Raw genomic sequence first — 14,333 nt, forward strand, 5'->3', positions numbered from 1 at the left:
TAAATTGCGAACGATCTAGCTTGATGTATCCTTTTTAAATTCGCGCGATAATTACGTGCTTCGCCTTATAGAGCTATATTCTCGGGAATAGAGGAATGCGTGATATTTTTTCATCAAATTTCATGAAGTTCACCATGTTCTTTCTGACGCGTGCGCGAGAGTAGTTCCGTTGAAATTTTTTTCTAAAATGAAGTATCACATGATGTACTATCCTCCTTCTCACCCGAGATATTGAGAACTTTTTCTCTCTACGAATTCGCCTAGCAAAAATCTCGCGCAATATTTTTTTTTATCAAACCCTTGTTTCTTCATCACATTTCTTCCTCACGCGATATATTTCTTCATCACAGCTTTTCGCACGTGCGAAAAAATCCTGCCGTTTCATTCGTTTTCCATATAGTACCAATTCACAACGAAGTTTTTTGACATGTTTATCCATCATTGCTAATTCACTATTAACACTACGTAAATTGCTCAAAGTCAGTCGTTTCAGAAGATTACATAGTGTTGATAAAAAATCTGAAGGCGTATATTGGAAATGTTGAAGAAATAAGAAGTAAACGGCAAGTTTTCTGTCCGAGATAAAAATTTTGCAAGTAAATTTTTAAGATAATTTTTTCACATTTTTTAATCTAAATAATGGATTGTATTACTGAAACTTAAAACTTGAAAGCTTTTTGTTTGAAAGATAAATAAACGTTTAGTGTCTATTTTTTCACTACTTTTTACTTGAATTATGATTAATTCAGATTTTTAATCGATACTATATTATTTTTCAAATAATATTTCTTCGGACAACAGACATGTCTTGAATGAACGGACGATCTTCGAGAACGATCTCGAGCTTCTCTTTCGAGAGAATGAAAATGATGCTGAAGCGTCTTGAAAGAATCTTGCCGTTATTTCGTATCAACAAGAATCGCGTGTGCGTGCCTATCAGTGATCATGGAAGGCGATTGGCGGATCATAATCACAAGCGCTAATAAGCCGTTATTGAAATCGATAAAATTTCGCGATTAGTTTCATTTTCTCGCCCTCATGGTTCCATTCATTTCGTAATGGCTGTTGTTTCCGAAAAGAAGAGAAATTTGATTGGCACTTTTAATTAATCCGCTAAAAATTTATTTTCTAATGCTGTATTTCGTATATAAATAAGAAAATGTTAGCTGTGTCCGGAAGCTAAGTCATTACACTCAAATGTCAAGATCTGAATTCATCGAAACTGTAGGAATTTCAATTAATCGCAATTTGCACTAACAAACGCTGTGAAGAGAAGAAAACTGATTAAGTCGAGGAAGAAGCGCACGAGTGTGCTCCTTTCTCCCTGCATGGGATGCGTATTTCGCGGAGAACAGAGAGGAGTGGTTCAAATATTTTCTTTCCATTATTTTTTTTTTCTTGTGAAAGCCGGACGCGGAGGCGACGTCGTTCTATGATATCCGAGCCGATTGCTCTTTTGTACAAAGAACGAAAAAAAAAGAGAAAAAGACGAGAGTGAGAGTGGTACTTCAGTGGCGCGTGAATGTTTTCGGCAGGACCGGTCCACGAAGAATGCTACCGTCGAGGTAGCGATCGAGCCGCGTGTCACCCCGGTGATGGCATGATGCAATAATAGTTAGGTGTATGAGGCTCGCCTTGGTGATTAATATTGAACAAGCGGACGATAATTTTAACGGCGATAAATTAATATTTCGGAGGATCGCGCGGGGAGAGCCCTTTATGATATCTAACATGCGCTGGAAGAAAAGCGTTTTTATCATACTTAACTATTATTGCACGTATGTGCGACGTCGACCGTGCGATTCGTCGGGTCGACCTTGCGCGTAACACCGAATCGTCCTGTGTCGCGTTGATTTGAGGAAATTAAATTCGGCATTGCGTTCGATCTGAAGGGGAAACTGTCGTGGCCGTTTATCGTCGAAGCGACGATTTTAAATATGTGCGTGAGCCTGGTCTTTTGATATGTGCTCGGAATCGAGTAAACAAATGGACGTGAGAGAATCGCGATTTAATGAAGAAAGGGCTGGCCCTAAGAAAAAAAAAAGAAGAAACGAGAGTGTGAAACCACGTGGAGGTACGTTTCGCCAAGCAACGCGCTTTCGCGTGTTGCATTGTGATCCCCGCGAATTAACAGCGGTAAGCGATAAAGCGAGAGAATAATAGAAAAGAAAGAGGAGGGAAAAAAACGAAAAGGGAGTGAATGGAAATAAACTTTGCCTTAGCTTTTGTACAAGCGAACGAATATAAGGGATTGCCGAGATAAGATGAGACGAGGAGAAAGGATGAGCAACCGGATGAGCGCGAAACTTCACGATAGGCTGACATAATTGATTCTGACGATAAAACCGTGATAAGAATTGATATATCTAATAAGCTGTTGTAGTGCGTGTGAGTGGGAGGGAGAATGAGAGATAGCCTTGCAGCAAGAGAGAAAGAGCGAGAAAGAGACAGAAAAAGAGATACGATAATAATCGAATTATGCGTATTTGCATGAAACGGCACGATTATACGATAATAAAATTCTCTCATGTTGGCCGAGCGCCGACACGCCGAGAGCATTTTTTCAAAGGATTGATATAAGGATAAAAATTGAAAAAGAGAGAGAAGCACAGCAACGTAGAAATTGAGTTAATCGACGCGAAACCGCTAATAAATCGATGTAATCATTGTAGACCTAATGATTGTAACCGCAAAATAAGCGCTAATCGAGCGATTTGATATAATTAATTAATTATACCCTCTCACTATATACAATTAGCGATTCATAATTAACATAATGTAATTAATTGATTATATAAAATCGCTCTCGTCGAGTCTGTTCAGTACCGTCTCTCCCCGTGTTCATCCCGGTCGGATGATCTCGCGGGACCGATCGATCGATAACCGTGCGAATGGGAAACGGGCGTATTTGCTGCAAGGCGATAATAATCGATCATTGATTAATCAATGATACGGATGCCAGGTTGCGAAGGAGGATCATACCGGGTGCGAAAGTTGTAAGGGAGCACGGAGACGTGGGCGTAAAAGTAAAAGTTGTCGACATAATATTACATTATTAAACGAACGTATGCTGTCCCACTGTGATAAAAACTTTTGTTTTTGCATGTAAAAATATATACTATTATTATATTGCCATAAGCGCGCGCGTACGAGCGAGAGAGCGAGAGAGAGAGAGAGAGAGAGAGAGAGTGTATCACATTAGTAGTACGCGTGTACGGATAGATATATATTTATCGATATATTTATCGCATGTACGATCACACAAATCGATCTGAGTAGTATCTATGTATCTGTATGCGCGTACGCACACATATACACGTATATACGTACATATATACATAAATACACATATATACATATACACACGTGAATGTACAGTGACACAGGTAATATTGTGATCGAGCGTGCACACCGTAGATAGGCGCATACGCGATTACGGAGAATGCGAAATCTTTATTATTGCGCACGCCATGTATTCATACGCTGACGAAGGACAAATTATTATATCGTAATTACCACTAAATATAGTATCGAACACCGTTAGGATGCCGTTCGCCGATCAGTGCAGCCGTGATATTTCGCGCGACCCTCGCGGAATTCGGCACGCACTCGGACAATCCTTTTGTATCTTTTACCACACACATCTTTTACACCCACCCACCCATCCATCTATCCATCCATCCATCCACCCACCCAAACACACACACACACATACACACGCGTACATACATACAAACACAAAACGCACACACGTACATCGATCCGCGAAGAGGTTTTGCGGTTTTAGCTTCGTTAGCAATAATTCGATTGTCGTAAACGCTGTTGGGTACCTTTCGGAAATTTATAATTTCCACGTGCTTTTTTTCGCGGAATACGATCAATCGACGATTAATCGAGGAGACCGGGCTGACGATTTGTTCTCTCGTCCTAGGAAACGTCCATTCGTGCGATTACCTCGACTGTCAATTTTCACATTATTGTCCAGGATCTCGTAGTCAGACGATTTCGTCCAAGCCTCGCATCAGGATTTACGATTAAGGGTGACAAATAAATCGCGTGTAGCGCTTTCTCGCGAAGCGATCTTTCTCAACGAAAGTCAGACGAACGGCGCGGTCGTTGGCATCGGTCTCTTCGATTACCGCGAGATTAATTTTATCGAAAATCGTGGATCATTGTGTCGTGTCACGCAGAAATGTGCGGAAGAACGTAAGTGGTGAGAAATCTCTTATTGAATTATATACGCTTCTTCTTTTACTGATTTCACATCTTTAATTAAGAAGAAAGTTATTTACAGGATTCTAAAGAAATGAACAAATAAGAATTACATGTATTACAGTTGTTTCAATTATTTTATAAATTAGAAAAATTATTGAATCGAAGATTTTTAATAGATGATTTGAAAGGAGAGAAAAGAGCGATCCGAGCAATCTCTAATTTGGAAAATATATTCCTACTCCGTGAAAATGAGTGAAGAAGAAGCGTGTAATTGAGCGAAATTTGATTTGCTAATTCGAGATCTCGAATGGATTCTCGATCGGAATCGAAAGGAGCGCACGAAGCTGATAACTGGTGAGATTGCCCTTTGGACGCGTGATGCTGATGGTGTAATGAACGTTTACTCGCTTCTTTGCGCAACGGTCATCTTCATACTGTATCGTTTATTTGCTAGAATTATCATGTAAAATCATTTATATTTGCATATGATTAATATGTTTTACTTATAAGATCGACGGTGTCTTATTATCCCCCTTTTGAAAGTCACACTATCACCCGTCAACTTTCCCTGGGAAAATCCTACTGCGGTATAGAAATGAAACATCACATGACGGTAGTAGTACATAAAAAAAAGAGCCAAATGTCGGTTACTCTTTCAACATAATTATAAACGTAGCAGTGGTTTTTTTTTTAATAGAAATATACGGATTTCATTTTCTCTTTCCGGATGTGGTAAGACGGATTACACTCGTGAGTTTCCTCGAGTTGATCTTCGGCCTGCGCGAGCGAGTTTCTCTCTCGGGGAGAAACATGATTCACTGCTCGAAAGAGAGCAAGCACGAGCGAAGTCGTATCGAAGTACTGCGGTCGCGTGTAATCAATAAACGCGAATTCTTTCGGTCGGATCGATCTATCGGGCGGTACACACTTGACGAGCGCTACAGCGCTCTTGGCGAGACTTGCGCTATAACGCCAGGGGCAGCCGAGCATAGAGCCGCTTTGAAAGTGAGATTAATCGTGCGAGACCTATCCTTACGTCTGTGAGTCATAAGGATCTCGCAATTATAACGTCATAATAATTGAATTATAAGGAAGGCGCCCCCAGCGAGGGCGCAGCCGGCCGCGCGACATGTATATGCCGAAAGCGCGATTTGTCATTCGTTCTGGCTCTCGAGCCAGTTCCGGGTGTATATTATAATCTCTTTGGTTTCGGAACGCTCCGCTCCTTTGCCAAGTAAAATTCTGCTGAAAAGATTCGATAAGTGTGACATGATGATTTTATTTTTTCGAGAAACAAACTTTTTAATATCGACTAGATCTTTTTCTCTGTCAAAAATTATATTTGCAGTTCGATAACCGAATAAGAAAAATAACAAATGGCAATTTGTAAATAATAAATAATAATTTAAAATTACTAAATTACTATAATTTAATAAAATATTAATTTTAATTATACATAATTGATTTATTAGAGAAATATTCTGTTATATATTGTCACGCATGTTACATGTTGTATATCGCGTTGGACATACAATGAGAAACTTTTTTTGCAGTGTCTCATTGTTGATTTTAATTACAACATCCTCGTAGCGTCGTCATCAAATGGCGGCCTTTTATAAAAATATTGATTGACGTAATTTTGCGCTTTGAGCAGTGATACACAGCATTCGTATCTAATTCACGCGAATTGTTCACACATGAGTTGGTTCTCGGACGGAAGATACCGAGTCAAATTCTTGGGATCGTAAAGTACGTGTTCCTGATGGCTGTATTTTTTTCCTTTTTTTCTTTACGTTACGTTACGCAATCGCGGAATTAAACGGAGAGACAACTCGCGCGCAGGCGATTACGGCGAGACGGATTTACCGTGCAGATTCTAACAGGCGGGATGACTGCATGCGCAGACGCCACGGAAGATGCGGAGGCACTTCTGCAATTTGCCAATTATGACGAGGCGAAAGGTGACATTAAAGATGATTTTAATTGAGCCTCGAATGTCGCCGGTGTCGAGAATGATTCCCCCGCGGCTCAACCCCGGAACGTCGTGCAATTCTCGCGCGGATGCATACGAGCGATTACGCAACGCCCGCCCGGAAATACTTGATTGGCGCTTAATTATCGGCATCGTTACCGTACATATCATACACCGGTGGTGATAACATAACGGTCGTGAAAATGTCACAAAAAATTCTAGCTTCGAATTTTCCGAGGTGTTCTGCTCGCGCGTGTACGCTCGTAAAATCGCGTCGTTACGATGCGGTTATCTTGAGCAGAATGGCCTGACGAATAATATTTGCTCTTTCGCGGCGCAGCAACGACGTTAATCGCTTTTGTGCAGGTATAAAAGCGACGAAACACTCTCGCAACGCACGGAGAAAAAGCCGCGCGCACCAGCTCATCGTCTAATAATGCGTCATTATCGCGCCGCCAGGAAATACAATCTTCCGTGAAATCGACAGCTTTATAGGTGCAAATATTCTGTCCGGCGTCAGATAAGCGACGGCTAATAATTATTACTCATGCCGGATTGCGATTCGAGTCTCTTTTTTATACCTTTGCATTTCCCGCGATTGCACATCGTCAATTCGACGAAGGAAGCGAATTGAACGTATACTGACATGTTGCCTCAAAGGACAAAATTGTGAGCATATAATTTTCTATTGCAACTTTGAGATCGCGATAATATCTATTTATGTATTCTATTTATCTAAATATGTATTCTAAAACGATTATATATAGTATATTTCCATAATATATGTTATCTTTCACTAAATAATTTCAAATGTAATCTTTATGTTCAGAAGCGGCTCTTCAAGAAAACCTTGGTGAGAAAATATAGACTTATTAATTTAAAGGAGAGACATACAGATACGAAGGTTTTCTCCTCCTCCTGCTGCTCATGAGAAACTTTATGGTAGTTAATTATTTTGATTTTATATTGCATTGTATGAGTTTGCAGAAAGCATTTAGCAGCTATATGATTTCTCTTCTAAATTAATAAGATCTACCTTTTCGTGGATTGCTGAAGAGTCGATTTTTTTAAATTTATAAATTATTAATTAATATAATTTATATTTCTACACTTTATGATAATCAGTTAGATTTATCGCAGAAGATAACTAATATATATTGGGAATTTATTATATCAATGATTCAATTCGTCTCATATTCCTTTACTTATAATGCTCAATTATCTCATATCTCGCAATCTCTCATTGAAGCGTACATACGAAATAACAATCGAGATCAAACGCGGGATTCGCTAATTACAAATCAGTCGCTCTCACACGGAGTTATACGTTATCTCGCTTTCGTGCGGATTCACCGAGGATTAAAGTTTAATTGAAGTCGAAAATAATTACAAATATTAATTTTTACATATATTTTAAGTGACATTTCCTATTGCATATGTTGAAAATTGTCATGTGAATTACATGTGATGAAAATTTCATATGAATTGCATATGTGAAAATTTTATCCATCGCATCAGAGAAGGTAATAACTATTAAAATTATAAGAGTCTACCAAATTATTACCTCAATAAAGCTGCAATAAAAAAAACAAAAAAATTATCAGTTTAAAAAAATAGTTAAACTAAATAATTTCTTCTAGAATGTATATATAATCATCATGTGCGTGTTTAATAAAATTTGAAATCTTTATCACCAAAATTAGAATTCTGATTAAAATAGAAACTTATTAAAAATTTTGCAACTTTTTCACACACACATACACACATCTCTGCTTAGATCATATCAGTCTCTTTCAAATAATAGTTATTTGACGCTTAATTAAAGACTTAATCAAATTATTATATCAAACCAAATCAGATTCACGATCTTGTGCGATAGACAGAACTACTTGTTAAGAGCCGCATCTTATTTAAAAGAATACTCTGCGACAATTCGGTCTGTCATTGCTCGTCGGTGTTTGCGGGACGATAAATCGTTAAACAGTGGGTTAAAATGGTACACGATGGTACCACTGTGCAAAGGGTTTGGCCCGCATAATTACCAGTGACGATCGATACTCCCGGCTTATCACGGTCATTGTACACGATGCTCCACCGATGCAACGCATACGCGCCGCCTTCCCGTTCCATTCGGAATAAAACAATACCGAATGACAAGCGGCACAAAATAGTTGCGTTATTACTAACGGCGACACACTAACGCGATGTATCGTGATTACACCTTCCTTGTTTATACATGACGAACGATTACGTGGAATTAGAAATATTCATGTTCCGGGTCGCGTATCCGCTGGACGATTAACAAGCGCACGCTTATTTTTTTCCACACTGCGCGCGGCGATCAGCTCTCTAGCCTTAGGGACAGATTGTTTTACTCATCATTTTTTATTAATATGTTTGTGAAATGTGTGCTAAGAATAAACATAACCGCACATTTTTTAAACATTTGAAACAATATTTATATTTTTTATTAATTTAATGGAATAGCTTTTATATTTTTTTTTACATAATTCTTCTTTTATGTAAATTGACATTAAAGTGATTTTTATCCATACTCTCGTTGCAAGTGTCAATACACGTTCAAAAGAAACAGTATTAATTTTTGCAATAATGATATCAATTTTTTTTTTTTTTATTAAATTTTTCTTGCCAACGAAGTTTGACGTGCTCACTTGTGGACAGCTAGATTTCAACCAGCGGGTTAGTCAGTCTCGACAGTTTAACTTCCCAAGATCGTCCCATCTCGAAAGGTATTTTCTACCTGCGATCATGACAGAAAATTTGGGCGCCGCCGTGATTTACAGTCACGCCCGGTGACTAAATTCCGTTGTTTCCATTGAGTAATTCCCGGGCTGAAGGAGAGAACGAAGGAATTCTCTCTCTCTCTCTCTCTCTATCTCTCTCTCGTCGAGAAATGTATGCAGCAGAGGAGGATGAGCGAGAATGCGCCGCCGGGGTGCCCTCGGCCGGGCGCTATTAGGCCAATTGATTATATAGCGTCGCGATCGGGTGGTATACCACGGGATACTTTGACGGGCCGCGCGGTGCACTTATGTCAGATCACGACCGACAATGAGAAAGGCCGCCGCACTTGCGCGACCATAATATCACGGTATTTGCACACTCGGTGACCTTGAAGGTATCCGTACCGCCCTGCCGAGCCTTGAACTTGTACGCCGAAGAATCTCCCGTGCGAACTTGGCGACGGTCCAAGTCGATCTACTTAGAGTCCATGCGTCCTCTCGACGTGGATTAGAGACTCGTATTTCTCTTTTTTTTTTCCTATAATTTTTTAGTAGAAGTCGATAGAATTCGATAGAGAATCCGCACCAGGCGGGTTTTTAATAAAAATTCCTCGTTTGACGCTAGATAACCGTATCTAAATTCGCAGGTTACCTATCGCTACGATCGATCAAACATTCAGGGCGTTTACTGCCTCGATTGCCTATAGTCGTAAAAAAAAAACGACATTAATGACATATAATCACAGATTATTACATGATTGAGAGCACCATTTAAAATTCCTCCTTGATATATGGACTGTTCAAATTACGACTTTTATACGATAAGTTTAATAGTGACATTTATTAACGATTTTTCCGATCATCTCACTCGTAATGTCTTTCTTTCCGGTACATCGAGCGGCTATTTCTACTTATGATAAAGAGTCATTACGTAGGTCATCTAAAAATAGCTTTCCGCAAGCAATTTTTGATGCGAGGATAAAACTCGGACGATTAAATGAACGATTCGAGGCGCATCGCGCATTTTCTTTTCAAGACGCTTCATTATTTGATCGCCACAACGCGGCGCCGTAATAAAAGTTCCGTTAACTGCCTCGATGATTCCGCGATGGCGAATGCATGTATTGTTGTCCGTCGTGCCTCGCGGGGATGAACATTATTGTCGCGGTAAGCAACGCGGTATCGACGCTGTCCATTTCGATCAAGAGATACGTGTCCGACGTATCCTGTTGTGCGCGATAGTTTTTTTTCCGCAGTCTTTCGCATGGTTGAAGGTAAGATCCGATCTAAGCGCATGTTGCCCGTTTCCGGGTGCGTGCCTCGGACTATTAGAACAAGCTAAATTTTCCCTTCCTCTTGAAACTGGTTGGGAAAAATCGCTTCGCGGATCTCAATGCTTTGTTTAATCTCGGAAATCCATCAACGTGACTCCCGATCGAAATTATGATCGCTTATAGAATATTTACATGCATTTAAACATAAAATCAAGCGTCACTTTAGCAATATTGAAATATTTCAGTCATATTAAGAATAAAAATAGGAAAAATCGAACTGACTTCCGAATAGCTTTTTAAGATATATGGAACTTTAGCTATTTCTCAGAGATGTAAAACGTATTGCAGATATAGAAAACATAAATTTAATAGTCCTTACTTTTTACTTTTTTATTTTCCCATTTATCTTTCTTTAAATATTATTTATATACTTTAACATTTATAGTAAATTCTTTTACATCAAAATTACTTTAATTATATTTCTTTCAAATATTCGATTGAATTCTAATACGATACGTAATAAGACATTTATCCATATATTTTTTTACCTTAACCTAGGCAATATGCTGTGCTATCTTCTCTGGCCTGCAGGACATTTTTCTTTCGAAAAAAATGTCCTGCAGCCAGCGTCCCTACGTCAATGAGCCAGTTGTTAAAGCAATCTGTCACGTACAAACTGTTTAATAGATTGAAGAGAGGAGCACGGCGTGAGCGCCGTGAGCGGATTCCGCTTAGGAATTCCTCATCGGGCGGATACACCTTATCGCGGCTCGTCTTTCACGAGGAGATATACCCTTCGGCGGAGGTTATCCGTGGAGGCCGTCAGGTGGGAGGTGGAGTCACGGGTGACGAGTCTCGGTAGGGCCCCCGTCGACGCCGTCAGTAGATACAGGTAGGGGCCCCCCTCGGGATCCCACGGCACGCACGTACCCCCCAGGTTAACGTTGGACCCCCACTTGCGGCCGGCCGAGAGTCGCGCTGGTGCGCGGTCGGCGACGACCGTCGTCGAGCCGCCTACAGTTGTAGTCGGTGCACCACTCCGCGAGTACGGCGACACTCCGCGCGCGCGTGGCGTGTACCACCCCGCGCAGAATACCACACCGGTGTGCTCGATATCAGCGGAGCGAGCCCGTCCGCGGAGCCGGTATCCGGGAAAATTTCGATTACGAGTCGGAAAAGCGGGCGAGACTCGAAGTCTACGCGACTTGCGAGCACGAGCGGTGTACGGATCCCCGCGAATACGTGTACTCGTTGGTGGATTGGATGTCCGAGTATTCGAATTTCTTCCCGGGTGAAGAAAGAATCGTGACAGGGGATACCTGGCACGAGGTCCGTGTTTTACATGCGATCGTAGTACGGACACTTTGCGTGACAGATGCACCGCGATTACGTGTACTACTTGGTAGTAGAACATTCGAGTTTTGGCGAATTTGAGACGGACGCGTTTTCTTTCACCTAAAACTCCATTAAAATTTAGGAATCGCGTCTGGTGTACTCATTGATGAATAATTCGGATGACGGGATCAATAGATCAATAATTGCGTTGTTCGAAATCCACATCCTGCTGTTTGAACCAAAGAAAGTTGGTGAATTTATGGATATTCTGTGAATACTATAGTATTCAGTATTTGATAAAATATTTAAATATTTTCGAAGATTGGCAAAAAATCTTCACTTTTTAATCGATTAAAATTGAGGAGAGAAGAGATATTTTCCAGGATTCGAAAAATACAGTGAGTAATGTTAAAAATATAAAAAATACAGGATTAATTATACTCGAATATTATTAGTTTTCAATTAAATTGCTTTGTGATGATTAAAATAATTTTGAAGTAATGAAGTAAAGAGAGGAGTTGAAAAAAAAAACACATCGAGAACACGAAGAGTTTTATAATATTTTTATAGATAATATTTCGCAGTAAAAATGTTTACAAGAAAATATAGTGGAATCATGACATTGTCACGCATCCCCCTCCTGTTAGTTTATAACCCTCACTTTTCCTTTTTTTAAGAAAGAGAGAGGAACAAAATAAGGAAGAAGACAATATTCAATAGATCTTAAAAGAAGTATTTGCAAAATAAAAGACAACATTTTATAGCAACTTTTATAGAGATATTTTGGAACAGTCTTCAGCAAAGTCTAAAGTATTAGAAAAATAAAATATTTTTAAGAGAATGCCTAAAGAGTTAATTAATAATTTTAATGAATAAAAAATCATCTGCGCGATTAATTAATGACTTTAAGACGGAATGTGATGAGAAGTAGGTACATGTTGAGAAGTGTAGAACGCTAGGTGACGATTTTGACAGATTAAGATATTATGTTGATCATATATTGATCAATTTATACGATAAAGCGTGATAATATCGTAAATATTATAACTGATATTCGCGAATTGGCAATTACGTGCATGCTTTCGCAGGAGATATTTTTGCGTTAAAGAGTAGAATGAGGAAAACGCACGCACGGACGGATGACGTTTAATGCCACGGTATTCGTGTGCGCACGCGATAATGGTGACAGTATTACGTTAATAGAGATGCGTGAGCGATCGAGATGTATGCGCGTGGCTCAAACGATCGTCAGTTGAATGCAGTAGGATGAATCAGAAAGTACAAGCGGAGAACTTGACTTCATGGCGAAAGAAAACTTATCTAATACAGATGATTAATTTTCTATTTAATTTCCTTGTGAGAAATATTAAATCATTTGCTTATAAAAACGCAGTTCGTAATGAGACACAGTTTATTGTTTTTTCATATTTTTACTTTATATTTCAATTATTATGTTTTGGAAATATTCGTATTGCAAAGGTATTACTAATAAAAATAAAAATATTTGTAGATTGCGTTAATATTATTATTTTGCTATATTATTATACAATGTTATTCACACATAATAATTCACATCAATATTGTAAATGTAAACTATTTCCACAATTTTTGTAATTTATAGAAATTTTATTTCTGTTTATACCTAAAAGAAAAATTCGAATAATACGTTTGAATTATGATCGTTTGAGATCGCACAATTCTGAAAAAAAAAAGAGAATACAAAGCACGTGTAAATCATTGATCGAAGTAACAGTCAGTTTAAAGAATGTCATGATATTTATATAAATTGATATTCCACCCTCGCTCGCGATATATCCATAACCCGATGAATCAGCCTCAGTTAATTAACATTCCATTAGCCACGGAAAGTTCAAGGAAATGCGCTCGCAAGTACGATTTTACTTAAAACTGGCTTTATATTTAGACTATTTCTTGTTTACGATCGCTTTGCGCTCCATTATATGCTAATTAGGAGCGCAACCCAGTAATTAGCCGTGTTACTTTACGCTCGAGTAGATCCGCCTGTATTAAGAACGCGATCACTACCGATACCCGCGGCAATTCCATTTGTTTCGAGAGTTACCGGACGTAGTAGATATCGAGCGTATTTTCCGCCAGAAAAGATCGAAAAATAATGAATTAAGAGATCTCGCTTAATTAAATATTCAGTAGACGATATAATTGAAAATAATGCCAATTCTCGTTTCATCAGTAAAGGGGTTGAGAGAGATATTGTACAAGTTATTATAAAGTATAATTGAGTTTATAATTTTTAAAATTAATTGTAATAATGTAATTTTTTAAATTTCTAATTTTGAAAAATTTGTTTTATTATTTTTTAACATTGAAATGACTGTAGGAAAACATCATTTTCGGATTTTTAGTTATTAGTACTATTCACTACCTCTATGTCAGACATCAATTGTGACGTCAGAAGCGAGAAAATACATAAGATTCTTGCAAGATACATTAAAATGAAAATATTTTTTAATAAAATAACATTAGCAATCAATAGAACGAACATGTAAAATATAATTCTTCTTTTATTTTATTAATAAATATTTTAATTTAGTTAGAAAATAATCATATATCTGAATTATGCCAAAAATGAAATTCGCTATATTCATCACTTCGGTAGCTGTCATTAATATGCGTATAGAAATAAATGTAATTTAATTCTTTACTGAAACAAAAAGAGAGTTTCTTCAATATATTTTATGTTTATTCTATAATTGTACATACTGTTTTATTAAAAAGTATTTCGGTTTTCATACTTTTTTCAAGAATTATTTA

General features: G+C 38.3%; 1 protein-coding gene and 1 long non-coding RNA gene across 2 annotated transcripts in view; both read left to right on the forward strand.

Moving 5' to 3' along the window:
• The first annotated feature begins 6,590 nt into the window (after window positions 1-6,590).
• On the forward strand, window positions 6,591-7,776 carry LOC105462685. Its single transcript, XR_976092.1, has 2 exons — window positions 6,591-6,856; window positions 7,017-7,776. It is a non-coding gene; the product is annotated as an uncharacterized LOC105462685 (long non-coding RNA).
• A 3,472-nt stretch (window positions 7,777-11,248) lies between these two features.
• LOC105462686 overlaps window positions 11,249-14,333 on the forward strand; it is a 28,162-nt gene continuing 25,077 nt past the window's right edge. Inside the window, exon 1 of the mRNA XM_011709484.1 lies at window positions 11,249-11,938. The gene's annotated coding sequence lies outside the window, so the exon portion shown is untranslated. The remainder of the gene's footprint in view (window positions 11,939-14,333) is intronic.

The sequence above is a fragment of the Wasmannia auropunctata genome, unplaced genomic scaffold (assembly GCF_000956235.1).
Source record: "Wasmannia auropunctata unplaced genomic scaffold, wasmannia.A_1.0 LD336095.1, whole genome shotgun sequence".
Classification (NCBI taxonomy): Eukaryota; Metazoa; Arthropoda; class Insecta; order Hymenoptera; family Formicidae; genus Wasmannia; species Wasmannia auropunctata.